Raw genomic sequence first — 22801 nt, forward strand, 5'->3', positions numbered from 1 at the left:
TTGTTAACCCCTAGGGAACAACTAATTTTTCTGCAACAATGCAGCTTTATCCATCTTCTTGTTTCTATTATTTAATGACTTCATTGTTGTTAAAATGAAGGAATTTTTAATGGTAAAAATGTCTTTAAAATTACCAGTATTAAACAATTTGAACGATTTACTTTTCATTGTTAAAGTATTTTTGTCATATTCCATTGTAACACAGCTTGATGCAGAGGAGAGAAGAATCTTTTGTAGACAGGTTTGCATATATGGTTCCACAGATCAGCTATTTGTTAATTTTATGCAGGCTGTCTCCAGTTTCTGCATCTCACAGTTTGGGCACAACAGGAGGTGACACTGTTAACTGTTACTCTTTTCACTTACTTTTTTTCCCCTAGCTGAACATAAACATATCATTACACAGTTACACTACACTATATTTAGAGTTGATTTTTAACTATCTATTAGACAAAAAGATTTTAGCTCAGCTAAAATACCTGGAATGAACTAGGAAGCTCTAGCAGAAAGGCACTACCCATAGGAATTATGGTGCAAGTAAGGTATTTCAATTAATCCATCCATCTATTTCATTTTGCTCCTAAGACTTCTCTGAAGTGGCTGGACAAACTGGTACTGGGTCACTGCTGAGGACTCCCCATACAGCAAAAGAGTTCCTGAGTTAGCCACTCAAGTTCCTGAGTCCTTTTGTCTCCCTGACAGGAGAAAATGAACTAGGTATAACTTGTAAAATCTGTGAATGCTTTCTAAGTCTGACTTGGCATCCTGGGAGCATCAGAAGGGCATCTGGGTCTGCTTCTTGCATTTTTCTCTCCAACATCTGGCTCCTTGCAGAGAAAATACATGTCTCAGACTAATAAGGAAGCTTTAAATATTCCAGCAGACCCCCCCCAGCTGGGATATTCATGGGCTGAGACTCAAGTCCATACTTTGGAGTACACTGGTTCCACTGTATAATGCAACCTGGTTGCCTAAGTTTATGCAAATGTGTCTAAATGTCATCAACATTTTGGTGAGATTAAGTTATTGCTACTTTAACCCTGACAAAAGACTTGCCGGATATCATGTCCCACAGAACAGAGTGTTCTGAATACCAAGATCCTCACAGCATCATTATGGGCTGGTATGATAGGAAGAGGTGTAAGGAAGATATGTTCATCCACCCCCCCATTTGACAAATAAGTTAAAGAATTCACCTAGAAAGTGAATTTTTTTCTCGCATTTCATTTGAACATTAGCAGAAACACAGATTCAATTGTAAGTCATCAGCATCTGAGCATGTTTATGAACCAGACTGGCCTATTCTTCACACGGGTCTCTACCTCTGTATCCTGAAGGAATTTCTTTGCTTTTTAAAGTTATAGGGTTCACAAAAGCTGACACCTGAACTCTTGCATGTACCAATTCAGTACTGTAACTTCTGGTATAAAGATCTGTTCTGTTTGTTTTACTTGTTTACTGTTTTTAATGAGAAAAAGATATATCTGGTAAGTCACCGAGCTCTGAATGGTTGAAAGTGTGAAAATATAATCCATGTGTTCAAACAGCTCTCTATGCTTTTCCACATTTGGATGGAATATTTACAAAAAGAAATGTACATACACCACTTAAAAATGTAGCATTTGCCAGCAGTCTCCACATCTCTAAGAATATGGTACCTTTCGTCTGTATTCTGAATGTTAAGTATTACACTCATTATCATTGTGTGATAGCTGGTAGGTGACTGGTTATTCAATGACTTACCCTTGCCTGTAATTCTCTGTTTATCCCTAGGGAAAGGAAAGGAACTTTTTAATATACTTAGCAAATTTATTTACTAGGTGTCTTGTTTCTTAGAGTGCAGTTTTTCTACATAAAACCTGAAAGCTATAAATAACTACATGGACAAAAGTAATTTCTAAAGTAATTGCATTAATTCAAATGAGGTCAGTGGAAGCATTAATTGGACTCTGTGATGCTTCAGTGATATATCAGACTAGTTCAAAAGGCAAGTCAGACACCCAAGATTGAATACCTTTCTCTGAGAAACAGAGATTAAATGGTCAAACACCTATCTTGATGGTAACTGTTCTTCATATGTACCCGTGTTGTTATATACTGTTTTCTGCATATACATGTTAAATACAGTATGGAAAGGAAGTGCTACAAACACTGCCTGTCTTAGACATCTGTGCTCCACTCAGAGTCAAAGTATCTGAGCGTCCTTACACTGATCCTTAAACATCCTGAGCCAAAAAACCAAAAAAGAAATACAGACATTTCCTTCTTATGCACAGATAACATGGTGCCTATTTTTAAGAATGAGTTTAAGAGTTGTTCCGCTTGTGGAAATGAACATCCAATTTCAAGTCATTACTTGCATTTTGATTTCAATGCTCAATGCTGCTTCACCAGTGTATAGCCTTCCATGAGTTGTGCTGTCTCCATTCTAACATGATAATTAATAAGATATAGCTTTGAACAGTGTCTGTGTTATGGCATTTGTTTGTTTTTTCTTTAAGGCAGAACTCTTCCATTATTTGAGTAATGGGCAACAAATGAAGGATTGTGTGCTGTGTACAGGGACAAATCTTTGTTATGTGAGCCAAGTTCTTGATGCAAAAAACATCATCAAACCATGACTGATCTTTGTTGAAAAAGAAAATAAAAGGATGGCTGGATGCATGGCTGGCTGGCTAGCTGGGTAAGAAATTAACTAACACATTACTGATTTTCTCATACTATACTAAACAAGGAATTGGTGCTCAAAGGTCTTCTCGTTTTCTAAACCACTTTTCTTCTTATTTCCTTCTATTGAATAAAGGCAATGGGGAAACTCTTGAAGGAAAGAAAATAAATATTTGCATCAGATTTAGCTGTCTTTGAGGATGAACATGCAAGTGAAGAGGTACTGAACCATGAGGTCTGATTGCACCCCGGTAAGGGCTCTCCACTGCCACCATGAGAGGAGCCCTGTTTGACATGTAAAGTCTATACCAAAGATCTAGCTGGTTCCCAGTAGTAGTGAGGGTGTTAGACAATGAAATCAGATACAAACTTAAACCATCAGATTTTCAGTATGATAGTTGCAGGCCCAGTGGGCAGTAAATTCCAGCAGGCAAGGAAATATTTCTGGTCAATGTTTTATTTATTAGTGGGGGAAACCCACAAACTTTTAAAATATTACTAATTGCACCTCAAATGTTGGCATATCATGTTCAAGTTAAGACATTCTCAGGGAGCATACGTCTGATTTGTAGAACTCTTTTGCATGATCAGAAAGTTTCTTAATAAAGAAATATTAAGGTGTTTCATTTTGGCACAGAAACATTGCTGAGCAGAGAATGGGAGGTATATCCTACTGTACATTGGCATAAAAGCTGCTATCCTGCAGGTTGCATCATATCACACAATGAACAGAGGTAGTAGGATCCATAGATGTAGAAATAATTGAGGTATGACTTCTGTTTCTGAGCCTGGATTTTTTTAAACATGTTACATGTTTTGAAAGTGAATAACCTAGCCGGGGAGGAGAATATAAGATTTATCAGCTCAAGTCTCAAATAAACAAGTCATTTTAGTCATCCTGAATACCTTAGTAACAACAGGGGCTCCATTGTTTCCCATCAAAAGTTTTGGAAGTACCACCTCTAGGAGTTTTCAAGAATTTCTTGTGCCTTTTGTGTGCTGAAGCAACTGTAAAAACACCACATGAATTTTGGTTTTGCTACAGCAATTATTTGTCCTAAATCCACACCTCCCAAAACACTGGTGTTACTGCTACCTCATGTCCACATATTGAAGGTTCAGTGTATACCCATGAAATACAATGTGAAATAACAAGCAGAATTCAGTATTAAGAAAATTATGACACAAACCATAACAGAGACAGTGTATTGCAGGACAACTGAAAATGTTATGGCAGTGCATAATTCATCATTCCTCTATCTTCCTCTTTAATTATTATGCTACTATGGGAAAAAAAAAAACCAAAAAACAAAACAAAAAAACCCAAACAAACAAACAAAAAAACCCACTAGCTAAAATAGTCCAAAATTCTATCGACATTATTGTAGTTTCCAGGATGTGTACACTGCTGAAACTTCATGTTCTGTGATTGTCTTCTTTATAGCAGAGATTTTAAATGGAGTTAGGTATGGAATAAAAAATAATCTATGGTCAATTTAGCCACTCAGGCAGGGCTAGAAATCTCCTGTTTCAGGCTGCAGTGGGAGATAACTTGCCACAAAATGAGCTGATTGGAACTCTGCAAAGTCTCTGCTTCAGTGACTCCTGGAAGAGACAAAAGCTGTGTGCAAATCCAGAGGGGAGCACAAAGTAGGCAAAAGGGAAGGGAGTAGAGCACAAAAAGGCACTTGCCAGCTGGAATAGTCTAGAATTTAATAGGGGATTGTTTTCTTCCCACCGTTCAAAAGGAACTCTTGCAATTTGTGTTAGGTGCTTTAAAATCCAGCTACTGTCTGCTGTCTGTGGTATAGGAAGAAGGGCAGAACTCAGGTGGAGGAGGACCAGCAGTCCCCGTATGCATTTAAGCTGACTGCAGAGCTCTGAAACACTGAAATATATACCAATACAAACACTCAAATCACCGAGTGCTGCTGTGGGAATGACAAGACTGTTTTCGTGGGTTTTTCACCAAAGAACAGCTCATACGAGGCATTTGATGCTTAAACAAACATTCAGAAATCTGATCTCAAGTACATTATTTTATTAAACAAATAAGAAGACCGGTCAATCCAAAAGCCACGCTGCATTCTGTTGACCCTGAAGAAATGACAGAGTAGCCCTTCCCCAAAATGCAAGCTTTGCTGCCTACCTACTAGTACATGGCAGGACACAGCAGAGGCGGGAATGAGCTGAAAAGAAAACAAACTTTAGGCAGAAACAGAATTATTCTAAGATGCAGATGAGACTATGATGTGGTTACAGGCCGTCCTAGCCCTCAGCCTGAGAGTACCATGCAGGTAGGTGCATATGTACCCTATATATGAAATCTTTACTTCTAAACTGGCATGATGGGTCTCCCATTTCCACAAAACATCTGACATCTGCCCAGTGTTTGGAGCTGTAACTCTTTGCACCAGGAAATGGCAAATCCAAACTCATGCAAATGAAGATAATGGGTACCTGAGCACAGGGAGAACTCAAGAGTTGGGGACCGGAGTGAAAGATAGAGCACGACAATTTCTTTACATTTTTTAGCCATTTTATATGATACTTACTCCAAGTAGGTTCACTTGCTACGAATACATAAGGAAATTGCAGATTTAAAAGCTGATTGGTACTGCAGTGACAAAAATGAAATGGCCCCAAAACCAAAAAAGTGAGGGTTTGTCATCTTGAAGATGATTTGTTTCTTTTATGGAAACATAGGCTAATTGTGCTTTTTATAGTACTCTTCTACACCCTTCTGCAAGTTTTTAGTAGATCTGTAACTCTGATAATAACTTGTCAATTCAGTGTGCATTGAGAAATATATATGTTGCAACTTCATATATATAAAAAATATATTTTTGTAAATATAATAAAAATAGTATTTTTCATTTTCTACTCTTTTTTTTTTCTTGACCTGATTACATTAATTTCCAAACGGTTTAATTTTTTTTTTAAATTATAAAAATTCAGAGGAATATACCAATTTAAAATCTGGAAGATGAAATTCATTTATCATTATAGAAAATAGAAATCGGCTCAACTGAACAAAAATAACTCAGGCAGTTAGCTCTCACCAGCTTGCACACTCTACTGATATATTCCGTTTACTACTTTATATCCATCTGCCAAACCCACCTGGGTTTCAGATGGGACATATTCTAGCTCTGTTAATGATAAGCTTCACTCTATTCACTATGTCATCCACTCAACAGTTTCTAAAAAAAAAAAGGACAAAAATTAAACAGTGTGTATTGCGCCATGTGTATTGATCTAAGTGCTACATTAAGTGAAGAGCATATTAAGAAATATGCCAAGAATGCTTCTTTCTTGTTATGACCCCCACAATGAGTCAGGCAGAAGTCATCTAATCTAGAATTCAAAGCCAAAAATAGGAGGGTTCTGGGAAAAGCAGGATCATATTTGTTTTTATGAGGTACCTTTTACAATGAGATTATCTCTAAGCACTAACAGAAATACTGCAAATGCTACTATTTCAATAACTTAGTTGTAGAAATATATAAGGCCTGCTGGAATTGGAAATAACAATTACCAGTTTGATAGGCTCCTTTGTGGGATTTACAGGAAGCTTCATGTCTGCACAGAGGCCATACAGAGGCAGTGACATCCTACAGTGTGAAGGATTATTTTTTCCTCATCTTTCTTAAAGGCCTGAATGATCCAGGAGCCTGTACCCAAACAGGTGACATTACTGCACACTCCAGAGAGGTACCTAGTGAGCAGAGCACACAATCAGTATTTGTCAGGGGGTGAGTAGGTGAGAAATGCACCCTCACTGCTCTGGGGGAAAAAAATATCTATATAGTCTTCCTCCTCTCTGTGTCATGTTGCATCTCCAGTCTTTTTCAGGAAACAGAACTTGATGAGCTATTGATATGCCTATCACAATCTACAGCAGAATGAGGATAACCAGCTGGTGGCACTACCTTAAGGACATAGGCAAACTGACAAGGAACTAAGTAGCTCCTTGGTCATTGCTACAGAAACATAGACAGCAAGGTGTTGTTTTGTTTAAAAGAAACCCTGATCAGTGTGATGAAAATACCTTCTTGCATTTCTGAGCACTTAGCACAAGGGCTGGACACAGGAAAACCATGTCCCCTAAACATCCTAGCACTACCCAGGAGATAATGAGTCATTCTAATCACAGCAGGGTGATACAATTAATGGTTTAACTGAGTTATTCCCACTGTGTGTTTTCCTATATTAGTGAACATTATGGGTGACCTTTTTTCAAAAAATAAGACTGCCCAAATCATTCTTGATGCAACTTTCACAAATTTGTCCCCTTCGGACAAAGGTGGCTGTTTGTCAGGCTTCAGTGACTGAAGGCTTTCATCAGCCTAAGTCCAGTGGTTTCCCATATCTAACAGTCAGCCCTCCTTCACAAACTCAAGGACTGAAATGGAATTATTTTTACATATTTCAATTAATTGACTTTTGGCCTTTTAATTTGCATTCTGACAATGATCTGAGTACTGAGTAGTTCTAGAAATAATTTCTGTGTTAAATTAAGGGTGAAATAAGGCAATAGTGTTTTTACTAGATCCCTAAATCAGTCTCAGTGCATGAGATATCTCTATCAGCTGAAGATGAGTAGCATTATTAACTGCAAACTTCTCTGTCAGAGCTAATTTTCCAGTCTTCCTGGAGAAGATCAGTTGTATATGCATCCCTCTCCAAGCACCTGCACAGGATGTGGGCACACTCAAGGGCAGGAAGGCTTTCTGTTCCCCTCATATGCAGGTGTGCGCAATGTCAAGCATCAGCTCTACTTTTTCAGGATAATTTCATAATGCATACACAGTACAGTTTTGCTGGATGTCAGCAGTCTGAAACTGTTTTCTCACTGACAGAGATGGGGAAATGCAAAATCATATGGACAGCTCTGGTAGACAGTTACTCTACAGCTCTTTCAAGGCAGGGATTATTTGTGATCTTACTGCATTCTCCAAACCACATCCACGAAGTCTCCTGAAAAGAAAGGAGGGCTAGGTGAGAAAATTGTATGTTGCATTTAAATGTGGCTGAGGAAGTTATTTTAATTTAATTCATAGAAACATGACCGAAATAATGAGAAAAAAGGCAGCAATTGATGGCTTACCATTTTCCAGGTCATTGCTTATTTTGGTATTTCATGGGATAATTGTGGACTCCCTTCTTGAACAAAATGAAGTGAGTTTCAGAGAGAGGTAAGATCAGGTTAGTACTCAGATAAAGAGAGGGAAGTGAAACAGTGAAAAATATGAGGCAGAGAATTTTAGCGCAATTCAAGTCACATGCAATTAGTAATTATAAAATACAATAAAACAGAAGTAAGGATTGTACCGTATAACATTTATGTGGTTGTATCTAATTGCTTCTAATCTTGATGTTAGTGTTTGGGTCTACTTCTTTCTTCAATTGTGCAAAAATGAAATTTAATCCTTTCCAATGGCTCATATCCAGTCTTCTACATGTGAGGACACTTAAGTAAATATAGCTGTATATTATAAAATAATGCATTTAGAAGTGAAATATAATGCTATTTAGACATTCATTTATTGCTATATTTATGATGCTTCTATATTTGTTTACTTATATCTTAATTATGTAAGTCAGGGGTGGTCTAATCCTAGCAACAATGAGGGCCAGATGGAGATTTTTTGCCCTCCAACTGCGCATGTGACATTCCTCCCCTCACAGCTGCAGCCTGACACAGACGTTTGGCTGGTGCTGCTGCTGCTGCCAGAGAAAGGAGATATTTTTGAGGAGGTGAGGGAGAGTGTCCACACTCCCTCCCACAGGTGACATTGGCAGTTTTGCTCCATGTGTTGAGTGTGTTGTGAGCAGGAGATGGCTGTCAGCTGTTTGCACTGCTTTTGATGCATGAATTGCTACCTTTCCTCCTTTCCAGGGGAAATACTCTGCATTGAAAGGGGTTGATCAGTGGTCCACAATATAACCAAGACAATAAGACCAGAAGTCTTTCCTAAAAATACTGCATTAGAAGGCTGTGAGCTGAGTGTATTGTTCCGAGAGCTACACTGAAACTGAGAAAGCTCTCTTAAAACAGAACAAAGCAAACCAAAACATTATAAATGCCACTTTTCTTGAGGAAATCAGGTTTTTTTTCCAGCAAGGTATGACACAGAAAATTTGTGATATGCTACTGCTTTTTTAATATAGGATTTTTTAACTTAGAACCCCAGGTTCATTCAGATTCTAGTACTACATTAAGAAGAAGGAATTTTTCTAATTTTTCCTCAAAAAAAGAGGAAATACTCTGAAGTTTATGTTTCTTTTCCTGGTTCAACAGAACTGCTTTATCCTGACAATATGGAGGAAAGAGTGAACAGCAGTTGTCAGAGATGCTTTAGGGCTTTAAATCCCAACTTGAAGAAAAGTCTGCTTTGGATCTGTCATTTATATATTTTGATATATATTTATGGAATAGCTCAATCTCTTCAGTTGTAAAGCTTGAACAGGGATGAGAATAAAACCAGATGAAGGCTTCCAGCTATAACTCCCTCCAAAACACTTTGAAAATACCTGCCAAAAATGTGAAACAATCCAATCTGAAGTTCTGAGCAGGTTCTTCAGTATAATTTCCTTTCCCTGAGAGGGGACTCACCTCTGGCATAGATTATTTATTGCTATCTAGAAAAAGGTAGAATTTTATCAGAGGAAGGGGAGTCATCCCAATTTTACCTTTGGTTTGGCAGGGAAGCTGTAACAATCATAAATCACTCCCAGCTGTCCCTGAGATCTCCCCTTCAGCACATCACTGTAGGGAAGGCAACAGGTTCTGCAGCAATCAATCCCTTTTATGTCCCTTCACAGACACATAGGCATCATACTGGAGCTCAAACTGTGTTGCTGGCAAAAAAAGATAATTGGTAAATCAAATACTAAATGAAATCACACAAATGATATCCACTACCCTCACTTTTGCTGAAATCCTTCATTCATTTCTCAACCCATGCATGTATGTAACCCAGAAGCTTCTTAATCTTCCTAACCTCTTTCCACCTCCAGTATTCGCTCCTGTGGGTACCATCACTCTCATTGCACGACCCATAAATTGCATCTCCATGCTTCTTTTTCATCTGTGGTCCTCTATGTGGTCTTTGTTGGGTGTAGCCTTTGTTCAGAGTGTGTTTACCTCAGGCATTGGACCTGCTCATTTGCAGGGTCGTTATTTCCTTGCTCTGTGACTGCTTTTTCTGATTCTACCCTATGGTACTTTCTGGGCTGAATGGATCTCTGGCTGTCAGTGATCAAAGCTGTCAGTTGCTGTTTATTTCCTCACCTCTTCAATTTGGCTCCTGGGAGGATGTTTCAACAGACGTTTTAGAGAGACAGAAAAAACCAATATCCTATTAAACTAATGACCCTTGGCTATGCTGTCTACAAATGAATGCAGGCACAGACAATTGCCCAGTTTTCTACTGAGGGTCTGTGCACAACAGTCTTATGTGTGTTTTCTAGCTATAAAATGTATATGTGTATAACTTCTAGGAAAACAAAAGTATAATTTCCATTTAACAGTAATTATTCCAGTGTAACTATGGCACTCCACTAATTGCTTTCTGGTTATTAAGAATATTAATAAAGTTCATGTTCAGATTTTCTGGTAGAGAGCACTGCTGGCTCTTCTGTTTATTTTTTTCTGAGGGCTTCTGTAAAGAACATCTGAAGCCTTTTTATAACAGTTGCTTTTTCACAAAATCAAAAGTCTGGAATAAATTTGTTGTGACTAGCTATTAGAAAAAAAGATTTTCTATTCAGAGCCCCAGTGGCTTCTTTCTTTAGATAAACATAACTATAATGTGTCACAGATTGAAGTATATCTTCATGTTTTATGACCACAGTGCTAATCACAAATATTCCTGGTGTTGATACCAATAAATGTTCTTTCTACTACCAGCCTATATTAAATTCCTTATATTCAATACACTTAAGTGCACTTTCCAGGAGGAAATCTTCGACGTTTTTATTCTAATTTATTGATTGAGGGGTAGTGGAGACCATGACTGAGAAAAAAATAGAAGTGGAGAGAGCTTGTGGGCATTGGAAAGAGAAAGTTGAGGGACTGTTTCTGAAGAGAATAGATGAACAGGCATACATGAAGAGCTGCTCAGGATGGGGTCTTAGTGTGAACAGAAGGAGAGGGGTCTGAAGCAAAGAGGTGGTCTTTGCACAGGAAGAGTTGTTGAATATGTGTTGGAATTAGGTGGTGAAGTGAGGTGAGGTGAGGTGAGGTGAGGTGAGGTGAGATGAGGTGAGGTGAGGTGAGGTGAGGTGAGGTGAGGTGAGGTGAGTGGAAGGAAGAAAGAAGAGGATGCATGCATGATGATTTGTTGTACTCTACGTTGTATGAAGGTGGCAACACTTGGACCCGCTAGAGGGAAAAAAGTAACACAGGAAGAATAAAATTTTAAAAGAAGAAATATAAGAAATGCAATTGTGGAAGCCCAGCAATGTTAAATTTAAAGAAAGCGAATCACCAGTTAATAGAAAGGTATGGACTGACACTGGGTCAAGGACACGCTGAGAACAAAATACTACAGTGTAATTTTTGATAAAAAGTCAACACTAGAAAATTTGTTTAGACAAGATGTTGTAGAATGTAAGAAGTGAAGGGAGGAGAAATGGAGAAATGAACCTGGAAATAAAAGAAAATATAGTGAGAACAAATCTTCACAACTAACATTAAGAATATATTCTGCAATTTTAAAAATAGAATAATGCATCAATAATGGCATTTGGAGAATCAAGGAAGTTCACTTGAAAGTTTAAAAAAATTATTACGCAAGAAGAAACGGAAGAATTTTTATTGTGAAGGGGGAAAAGTATAAGGTAGAGAGATCAAGACTATCATAAAGTAGTAAAGGATAAGAGTAGATATGCTGGAAAATATAACCACATTCAAAAGCTTGATGATTCTATGATTCTGAAAAATATGATCATGCAGAGAGAGAGAGAGAGACAGGAATGGAAATGTGAGGAGTCAAGGTAGAAAAGGTTGAGAGACCAAAAAAACCAAAGGTGTCTATCTGTGACTGAAAAAACCATAGGGACTGTGATTGAAGAGAAAAGGAAAGGAAGGAGAGGGTCAAATCATACAGCGTTCGCAGGTTTTGCAAATCTCACAAATATCCCTGGGAAAGTCAGGGAAGCTTTCCTGAGAGAGCTCATTCCTAGTAGCTCTATGTGTGTAATACACACAGCACAGAAACTAAGAAAAATACTATGCACTATAAAATCTCTTAGGAACATGAAGAAAACATCAGGCTGATGAAATTTATCAAGAGCTTGTGAAGGTTATCTGACTAATATTATCCTTGTTTGGATAAATGTGCTATTAAAATATGTATTAAAGTATAAAACACAGGCCATTATTCACTGTTTCCAAGGCACTGTTCATATGGAAAAGCAAATGAGAGATCATGAGAATGGTTTAAGCATTATTGTTGATTCATGCCAAATTAGGTTTCTAATCTTTATGTGGAGCTATTATTATTAAAACAAATAATTTATCCTCTTGAGCACAGTACTGCTTTAACTTCAAATTATGTCCTTTCCCTACCACTGTTGTGCACCCTTCTTTTAACATGGTTTCTTTTGGCACAGTTCCTTGTTTGTTGAGCAATAGATTGATATGTTTGCAAGGAATGGAAGAAAGATGTGCTGTTGTACAGTATTAGCATCCACCCTGTGGTATCTTGAACACACTGGAAATACCAGGTAATGATAAGAGGCAGTGATTAAATCTTTCATGGCTGCAAGGGTAAAGAGAAAAAAAACAAGCTTCCTCTAAATCAGAACAGAAGACTACAAGGGAGGGACATGGTAAAAAGACTCTGTACCTCTGTCTGTATGCATTATATGTAAAGGAGGTAATTTTTAAAATGTTAGTAGCATTTGGTCTAAACATTTACCAACCAAAGATGCTTCTGAGACTTTCTGCAGCTGGTTACCATTTTAACAGGAGAATATTTTATATGTTAGCCTTGTGTACTTCACACAAAGGACACTCATTATGCAGCAGAGATAAATAAAGAGGCTCAGATAAGGAACATACCAAATTCATATCCTGTGCTACCTCAGAAATCTGATAGGAGATTGAATTTGTTTCCATGATGCAGATCACAGTTACAAAAAGCTTTTACTTCTTTTCTAAACAGAGTTAGCACACATGAGAAAAGTTACAGCAAGGCAAGTTGTGGTATTATTTCAAAGCCATTGTCTTCCATGCTTGTTGTTTCATTGAGTGCTTTGGTGCAAAATATTGCAGCAGAGCAAAAGTAAAAGAGCTTATCCAGCTTTACTGAAGGGCATGGGTAATTGTAATCTTGTACACAGGTAATTCCCACAGATTAGATGGATTTTATGAGCTTCTTCTCAGGAGCACAGTTTGCCCATATCATCAAACTCATCTTCTGCTAAGTGTCAACATTATATCTGTATTCTCTTTTTGTGTTGAAAATAAAAACTAATCCAAAAGGGAATAAAATTGTAAGACCCTTTAGATTTACATAGTTGCGGTACTCATTTAAGCAATGAAACTTCAGAAGATGGGCTCATTAGTATCTCAGACTACATGGCTGTTCTGTTACCAAAGACACTCCTAATTAGCAAGATGTTTCTTCTGAACTGGTGTGTTGGGCTGCAGAAGTGGATTAATCCACAGAGCCTTTCTGAACTCATTCTGGGCTGTGTTTGCTTGTTTGATGTGGGTCTTGATGACACAAAAATCCAGTGAAGTACAGGATTCATCTGGGACTCACCGCTCCAGTTCTCTGGTGAGATACACAGTATGGACATAAACCATGATCAGTCTGTAATTTGAGAACCTTTCTGCAGACTTATTGCAAATCGAGTTTGTCTAAGAATTCCTACAGTGCAGATTTAATATCTCCAAATCCCAGGGAAGAAGGTTTGTTTTGGGATACAATGCAGCATTGATAATAGTGATTTAGAGCAATATAAAGATTTCCAAGCTAGACTTGTGGCAGTGCTCACGCTGTCCCTGCTCTCCGTGGTCCTACATCCAGAGGACAGCACAAGTCCCACAGTGGGCAGAAGGTCATTCACACACTTATGAAATTCTCTTATCTTCATTCTTAATGGTTGAAAGATGGCTTAAATTCCTAAATATGAGGTTTACATTCCTTCCCATCACCTATTTTTAGCATTTGCTATAATAACTCTGCGTATTCTCAGTATTCATATAAATGTTCAGTTCCTTACTGACTTTTGCTAGAAAGTCCTGGTCTAAATATTATCTGTTGTCAGTGATTTATGAAGTTTAATTGCACATTGTTGGTTTTTCTTCCTTTTATACATTTTCAATTGGCTGCCCTCAAATTTAATCAAGTGTGCTAATCTTCCACTGTATTATTTTAGGGGAGTTTATCCTTTATTAAATTCTTCACTGTCCCCCTGGATTTGAACAAAATCTAAATAAATTCATGTTATCTGCAAATGTTACTATCTTGCTGCTTGACTCCATTTCTGGATAATTAATAGATTGTCCTGGAGTGACTTTATGATGCTTGGATCCCCAATGGTCTGTCCTGTTTATGCTGGATATTAAGTTCTGCACCTACCTTTAAGACTGGTTGTGAGAGTGAAGGGGGGAGAGAAGAAGGGTGTAGTTTGTTTTCAGAAACTGCACTCGCTCCTCCACATTCCTGCTCCTGGACTGGGCTGTCTGCAGATGGACTGACAGCGGGACAGAGCTCTCCTTTCCTTTTAGTTTTTAGCTAGCTGAGGCAGAAAAGTTCCCTAGAGTGCAGTTTTTTCTTTTTCTTAGAACTTTTTGAAACTGCACTGGGATAAAAACCCAGAAGAGCTCCAGGAACTTGCACCTGTGGCCCACCCAGGGCTGGCCCGAGCTGCAGCATTTCCCGCGCCGGAGGGACTGTGTGAGCAGAACTGCAACCCATGAAGGGAACGTTCTGCATTGGTCATATCTTCAGAGCAGCAAGAGGTTTTATTGTTTAATATTGTTCATTTTTTTTTTTTCTGCTAGTGAATACTTTGCCTAATAAATAAACAGTTTTTTCCACTTTTCTCTAAATAAATCTTTTAGCAAACAAGTTTGGGGAGCAGCCACTTGAATTTGATTTCTAGAAAAACCCCTTTGGAGGTTTTCTCCCAAATTTGTCCTAAACCAAAACAAATACATAAATACATCAAATTATCCTTGCATTTTTATATTTTTATACTATTTGATTTTTATACTTTAGTACTTTCTGTTACTAATGCTTTTTTTATTATGCCTCTCCTTTCTGACTCTTAGCTAGTTTTGAGACTGTAACAATGCTGTGCATCCTTTCCCCTGTTGTTTGTAACTGAATTGAATTCAATGAATTCCCATAAACAGAAATGAACATCTTTCCTTGAAAAACATAGATTTGTCTCAGAGATGGCCTTCCCTTGTAACAGGGAAGATTAACTGGTAGCTTATCCTTGTTTTGGACTGTGAGTGTAAAAGCACTCACTGATGTATGTCTCATAAACACACACATATATAGCAGCCCTGGTGCTGTGCACTCACATGGCTGCCTAGCAGTTGGAAATGTCTATAGAACTATTACAAATAGTTTTCCCCAGTCCTTGAGGGAAGAGGTGTTTTTCTTCTAATTATTTTTGAAAGTGGCCCTGTACCTCTATTTTGAGAAAATGCATCCCAAAGCCTCAGTGTGATGCCTGAGGTAAGCACATTCCATCACCAAAATCCTTCTAAAAAATAAAATTGTTGATATTTGTCTTTTAAAGTGTTTGTATTTGATTTTTTATATTTGGTGGTTTTTTTGTTGATTTTTTTTTACGGTTTTTAAAAATGATTTCATCTGAGATTTTCTTTTATATTCTCCTTTGAGCAAGCATTCTGTGAAACTCAGTCTCTTATGCACAGTTACAGGAACCACCTCTGCACCCATTAGCAGAGTGGAGGTCAGGTATATGAATTTTGTGTGGTACACTTACATGGAATCCTAAATGCCCTCATTATTGTAACTTAATAAGATATTAAATCTATGTGACACTAGGAAAAAATCAGAGTTGAGTTTCATTATTATTTTTTTGAATTTTTTTAATGTTTTTATTCTTTTCAAAAAGAATGCTTTTTTAGTATATTGCCAGCATTTAAAAATCATTACATTTTCAGACAATTCTCAAATAAATAGAAAATAAAACATGTTTTTGCTCTTTATTGTTATACTTGTTTAAAATTTTACTAATTTTTTTTATTTTTTGAAAAAGCTTATAAAGAATGACAGGAAAACCAGGGAAGGATTGAAAAAGTATATTTGATCTAAAATCCCATTTTTCCCTCTTTAGTTTAAAATGCTCACACAAAATCTGTATTAATTTTAAATTACTAACTTGAGAGAGAAATGTAATAATATGTTTTTCTAATGCTTTGTTATCCTTATGTCTTCAACTCCAGCTCAAAAATGCAATTAATTCTCTAACTTACACTCTGCGGCGGATGTCATTCAAGCTGCGACAGCTTATTTTGGGTAGTTAAAAGGATAAAATCAAGTAGTCATTCTACTAATCCCTTTACAAGGAAACAGCTTTATGCATAAAAACTGGAACTTATGTGGTCATTAGCAGATGCTACATCAAGCAACCAAAAATACACACATTTAAATTCTTAAGCACAATCTATGAACACTACACAGATGGTTTCCAAGAAACTGTACCTAAATTGATTACGATAAAAATGATCTGCTGCAATTGTTTCTGTCAAAAGGGAGAACAGAATTTGTCCCAATGTGTCGCTCTGCCCACTCATGCAGAGAACCCAGCTGCTGAGACAGATGTTGCTCTAAGCACTTTATTTTAGGGTCATTAAAATGGTTACAGGGGTTAGTCATTCATTGTTTTATAAATTGTGCTTACTAGCTGGCTCCATACATCCTGGAAAACTTCTTTGTGGTTGATCAGAAAAGTTACATGTCATATCATGTTTACTGTATGCTGGCAGTAAAAATGGGTGGAGCACTTATGCAGGACATGAAGAGAGAAAAAAGAATTACTTTTTCTGTTTTATTTAGAAGAGCATTTATTTGCTCAGATCTGACATGGCACTAGTGTAGCCATCTGAAATGCAAAACCTGCCTCAAAGGCCTTCTAGCTTTCATTTTAGTTACTTCCAATCACTAAAGAACAAGATTTTTCAATACAACTCACTCCTGTACAATCTTCCTTCTGTGCTATTATGAACAAGAAGTGTCAGACAAGCAAAGGTTTAAGATCAGTTGATTAGATCAGTGCAGAGTGGGTCCGTCTACCTCCCCGCTGTCTTTGCAAATGCTGCTCTTTGGCAGTTTGAGCATACTCAAGCTTTACTTAGAAATATTTGGCTAAATCTCTTCTCTGTTGGCAGGTTCTATGGTTTTCCATGGCTCATCTAATTCAGGATTGACTTAGCCATGTGCATGTGATGTATTGGTGCAGCAGCTAATGTGTCAATGAGAAACAGAACAGTAAAAAGATGAAGCTCAGTGAAAAACAGCAAGGTTGGCAGATCCAACTCCTTTTCAGATCATGCTGTAGGCTTTTATAGCCTCCACTACAAAATGTAGCCAACTTCCACTCTTTTATTTCATCTTTGTCCCTGTGTACTTGTTACTATGTCGATGCTTCGATTCATCTTCCCTAATTGGTTACTGAACTCTGGCAGCCAAATCCTAAATTCAAGGTGGTGTTCATGGACACACTCTAAATTATATTTTCCCACCTTTCCTTTGCACATTTAGGATGAAGTCATTCATCTGGAAAAAAAATAGTGAAACTTTTTAGTGTCATTTTACCTGACTCTTTAAAACATGGCTGCTTTGGCAGGTTGATTTCCTGCACTTCTGAGGGACATTAATTTCTCTCCCCTGGCTTTATTTAGGTAATTATGGCCTGCTCAAGTGTTAATCCTCCCAAATAAATAACCTAGCATGTCTCTTGGTTTGAAAATGCACTGAAGTTACAATTTTTAAATTAAAATCAAGATATCCTCAGAAAATTCAGGAGCTAGAGGAACAAAGTTACTCTCTGTGCCCAGATCTATCAATTTTTGAGGTCAAATACCACCCCCATGCCCCCACGCCCTGACTGGGCTGGGAACCAGACAGAAGAGTGAATCAGAAAACACAATCCCTGAAATGCATGAGACTTTCAAAAGCAGGCACATTTCATGCATTTCAACATTCAGCTCCAACAAAATTACCAATACAAAAACTAATTCAGTCAAGAGAGCCACATTTGCACCTGACTGTATGTTAAAATATATAAACTATCAGTTTCACATAAATTTGAATTTAATATTATCCAGTCTGTAGTTTGATCTTGCAAAAACCCCTTAGTCAGGAAATCCTTTTTTTCCCCAGGATTTGATGATATTGTTCACCCATCAGCTTTATCTATATCTGAAGCAAAGAGGTGTCTTTCATAAGTAATACCAATTTATTATAGTTTCATGACGAGAAATTTCTTATTGCCTAAGTAAGATATTAGGATTTGTTGTAACTATTAGCTGATTTGCCTGCAAAATAAATGTAGTAAGATGAGAGCTGTATTAGAAGCTTGGGGTCTCACAGAGTGCATATGCAGGACAAATGTCCTTTTTAGTGTTCGTTGGTCATACAGTGCTCACAGAAGAACAGAAAGAGAAACATCCTGATGAAAAGCAAGCTTGAGTTCTTAAGAGAGTTTTTGATATTCTGCACACCAGGCATGACAACATAAGGCTGCTCACAGCCTGGGTGTCACTCCAAATTCCATTATACTTACATTAGATGCTGTTTGTTCCTCCTGCAAATGCACTGACAGATTTTTGCAGCCCTGTGCATGGGGTTTTTTTTAGTGTATGAAAGGTTTGTAGTTATTTTAGCCGTGGAGTTGCTAAAAAATTATTAAAATCAAAGTTCGCTCTCATCTACCCTGAACAAAGCCAAACAACATGTTCCTCTTTTAGAAACAAATGAATGGGAATTGGCTAGTACACCACTTGCACTAAGATGGCTTGATACATGTTATAGAAATGAAAGCATTTCTGCTTGAAAAGCCATCATGATACCTAGCTCTAATTCCCTTTTTTTTTCTTGCATTCTTTTTGTTATGCAGCATCAGAGCAACAGCTGAGATGGAAAAGAAAACATTATTTGTACTATTGTGGAAGAGCACTTATCTTGCAAAGCATAGGTTTTATACTGATCAGGAAGAAACACAGTATGTGCAACTGCAATTAAAAAAGGATAAAACCTGATAATAGAAAGTCAATTTGCTGGCACAATAGAGCTTTTCTCAAGGTGACATTGTCTAGTATTAAGATAAATAATTTTTGCTGGTTTAGAGCATTACTGAATACAACATGAAACATATTTATACTTGGTCACATTGAGTCCTTCTAGTCCAGCCTGCAGTCTTCAAAAGTGAATGCTTAAAATGAAATGTAAGAACCAGAACAACTTTGCCTCTTCTCTAACCACTCACTCAGTTTTCAACAATTTGTGTCTCTTGGACTTCCTCTGGTCCACACATCCTGCCTTCTGTAGCATCCACAAGCTAGAAACACTGCAGCATCAAGGGAGAAAACTCGAACCCATTAACATCCCTGTCATAACTGCCTCAGTTTGAACAGAACAGGGTTTTACGCAGATGCACATACTTGTGTCTGCCATTTTCCTTCACCCTCTACAGAAACCACTTACAGTGGTAAAAGCCAAGGCACAGAAGGGAGATTTGAATCTTGAAACTGCAGTTTGGGCACTGACTCACAGACCTGTCCCCTGAAGCTTCTCTACAGCCTCACATTCACCTTCAGCGCAGGTTCCCCTGCCCTGTTGTACTATTTCCCTACATCTTCTCCAGCACTTTGTGTCTGTATGGCTGGCCCAAGGAATTTCCCCTCTGCTTCCTACTAAGGATCTTGACTCTCCTTTTTCTCTCCCCCAGTTTACTCTGCTGGGAAACCCTGCCTGTACTGCTGTGATCCTCAAGAAGACAGCACTGTGTGGAGATATGGATGTACCACTTTGACAATACTACTTAAACCTTCCTTCACTTGATCCAGGTCTGGCACCATTGTTCATCATTCCACTTGATCAATGCCAAGCAGCTGTGCTTTTGACCAACTGAGGGGGTACAGGCACTTCAGTAAGTCATTGAATTCGTAGGAGAGTGTGAAGAAGCCTAGATGGGTTAATGTATCCAGTGAACTTTCTGAAGCGAGCAGCATTTCAGAAAGAAGCCGATTTTAGGAGCATAGTTTGGGAAAAATAAAGTCATAGTTGGATGATCAGTGAGACATAATATATCAAGGTGATTTTCCACAAAATAGAAGGCAGGGACTTCCTCTGAATATCACCATCTCAAATTTACCATCTAGAAATAAAGGCTATAATAATTAAGACATGTTTATTGATATTAGAAATTCTCAGATAAAAATAAGAAGTCTAGAATACATTTAGATGGTCTTCAGGAGATCCCATACATACATATCTTTAGTTTGGAGCAATACCAACATGGAGCTACATAAAGTGTCAACTTATCACCAAACCATGGAGTATTGTATTTTTATCCAAGAGAATTAATTTAAGGCAGGTGATAGCCGGGATGTAAGAAGTAAACATCTTCTACTCTAGCTTTTGTATTACAAATATCTTCATCATTGTGCATTCTCTCACTTGAAAAACCCCAAAATTAACACCTAAACTATCTGTTTAAACTTAATTCATAGAATAATGGAAAAGTGAGAACATTAATACATTTGGGCTACTCATTCACCATTGATTGGAGGATCTGAAAGCACCTGTGGCTGCGTAGGTGTGTTTTTCTACTCTTGTTGATTATCTTCTAAAGGTTTCTGATAGAAACCACATCCTCTTACCCAGTATTGGGTGGTGTTTATTAAAGATGCTGAGAGCATAAAAAGAGCAGTTCTCTCCCCCAAAATTATCTGGTACAGACGTGCATGTCTATAATTTTCCCTGTAACTGAACTGTAAACATGACCTTTGCAGACCAACAGTACTTTCCCAACTGAAAAGGTGTGTCAGCTGCATGAGAGTGTGGTATATGATTTTGCAGAGGTTTGCACTTTCACCTGTGCTAAAAGTGAATTCAAAACATGATTGTCTTGATTTAGTACCAGACAGACCCTTTTTTTGCCATTGCAGATAACTTCCACAGAGCTAAGCATGTGACAAACAGATCCTGTTACTTTTAAATAGCAGTTTTAATATTCTAGCATAGGAGGAGTGATAATCTTCAACACCAGATGGAAATACCAAGAAAATAAATAGTTGAAATTCCCACTAATTCTGTCATTCTATTCATTAGCTGTGTTAGTGGGATGTCATGTAAGTGTTATTAATGTTGAAGACAGTGAAATTTGAGGTGAAGGAAGGAGTCAAAAAGTAAATCAGATAATGCATCTTATTTTCCCACTCCAGGAAAACTGGACTTGGTAACTCAAGAATTCATTTTTTCTCATTGTTATCAGTAGAATCGAGAGTAAAGCTCCATAAATGTAGTAGACTGTGAAGATACACTTTGTAAGCAACCCTTAGGTCGGTAAGTGTCCAGGAAAAGAACAGCATGCTCAGTTCATTGTAACCCACCAGGATTTGCACCACTAGCACAGGACATTTCTGTTTAATTGCAAATCTACTGGAATGTTTCTTTTTTTTTTTTTTTTTTTATTAAACACATGAAACTAGTATAAAAGGAGTATGGGAAGAGTGTTTTGTCAAGACCTAATCACTCTTTTGTGGATACTCGTAGGAAGGCCATTGCCTTTTCTTCAGGTTGATCTTGCATAGGTGATATATGTATGAAATATATCTGTATATATGAAAGATATATGTTCTATGTTGAAGTTGTGTCCAGCTGCCTCCAGCTGTCTTCTAACCCTATGCAAGAGCGAGCTGTGCCATAAAATGACAGACAAGACACATAATCCAGGAGAAAGCTATCCACCAACCTGTCCACAAACTTCCCAGCTTGCATGGCTGGGGATGAGACCCGCTGGCCCTGACAGGGTATGTAAATTCAGTCTACAGCCCTGAGGTTGTGGCTGGAATACTCATATCCTAGCAAGTTTGTTAAAACATAACTTATAAAACCTAAACGCGCCTCCGTTTCTCCCCCTGCAGTTCTTCAGTCTTTATTGCTGGCATTATTGCTTACTGTGATCACATCTAAATCTTGAGGTCAAGATCCAGCTTCACAAAAAACTTTGGAGTTTACATTTAGCCTTTATATTGCTGAATGTCTCTGCAACTTGATTTCTATAGAACAGTTCCATAATTTTGCTGCTTCTATTTAGAAGGATGTTACTTCATGGCAAGCTGGGGTTAGCTATTCCCCTACACCATCCCTCCTGAGTGCTCTTCATGTACAGTAAAAGCAAATACATTTGTTACACTTTGAAAGTGGAGTTATACATCTTGACTTTACAGAGATGTAGTCATGCAGAGAGATAGCAAAGAGTAGTAAATGCACTGCCAAATTTCACCTTAGTATATTTTTCAGATGTTTTGTTCGATGTTTTCCTGTGAAAATAATCTTTCAAAGACATATGGCATTTTGGTCCCTAAGACTTGAACTCATCACATCCAACTTTAAGATCTCAACTGAAGCAGCTAAAGGAGGAGACTGATGGGCCTTGGCTCACTGGCAGTTGGAGAAGAGGCACTTTCAGAGAACTAATCACTTCAGGTAGACTGAAGTATGAGCTCATCCACACTTTCTGGAGTGGAGATTTTACTCTCCTTCTGTCATCTCAGAAGAAAATTTCACTCTCACTTTTTCTCTCATTATTTCTAACAAGATACCAGAGAAATCAATTGTTTGACCAGCTTCTGGATATGTAAACTGCCTAATTTTATGAAGATGGTGAAATATTCCAAAAATAGCCTTAAAAAATTTACAACAGGTGTTCCAAATAAGTTGAAGATATTAAATAAAGCTTCAAATATGTTTGTCAGAAAATAAGCAGTCTAGGGTTGGTTTAGCAGTGGGAATTTAGCATAATAATAATTAGAAAATGTTCATAATATGCAAAAAAAGTAATAAGGTTACTTTGATCAAGTGCAAAAACAAGGTGGTACAAAGAAGCCTAACCCTGTGCATTA

General features: G+C 37.6%; 1 long non-coding RNA gene across 1 annotated transcript in view; it reads left to right on the forward strand.

Moving 5' to 3' along the window:
• The first annotated feature begins 505 nt into the window (after positions 1–505).
• The window catches only part of LOC140683654 (uncharacterized), an 84558-nt gene continuing 62262 nt past the window's right edge, over positions 506–22801 (forward strand). The window contains exons 1-2 of the long non-coding RNA XR_012054870.1: positions 506–2683; positions 19621–19738. This is a non-coding gene — a long non-coding RNA (uncharacterized lncRNA). The remainder of the gene's footprint in view (positions 2684–19620; positions 19739–22801) is intronic.

The sequence above is a fragment of the Taeniopygia guttata genome, chromosome 3 (assembly GCF_048771995.1).
Source record: "Taeniopygia guttata chromosome 3, bTaeGut7.mat, whole genome shotgun sequence".
Lineage (NCBI taxonomy): Eukaryota > Metazoa > Chordata > Aves > Passeriformes > Estrildidae > Taeniopygia > Taeniopygia guttata.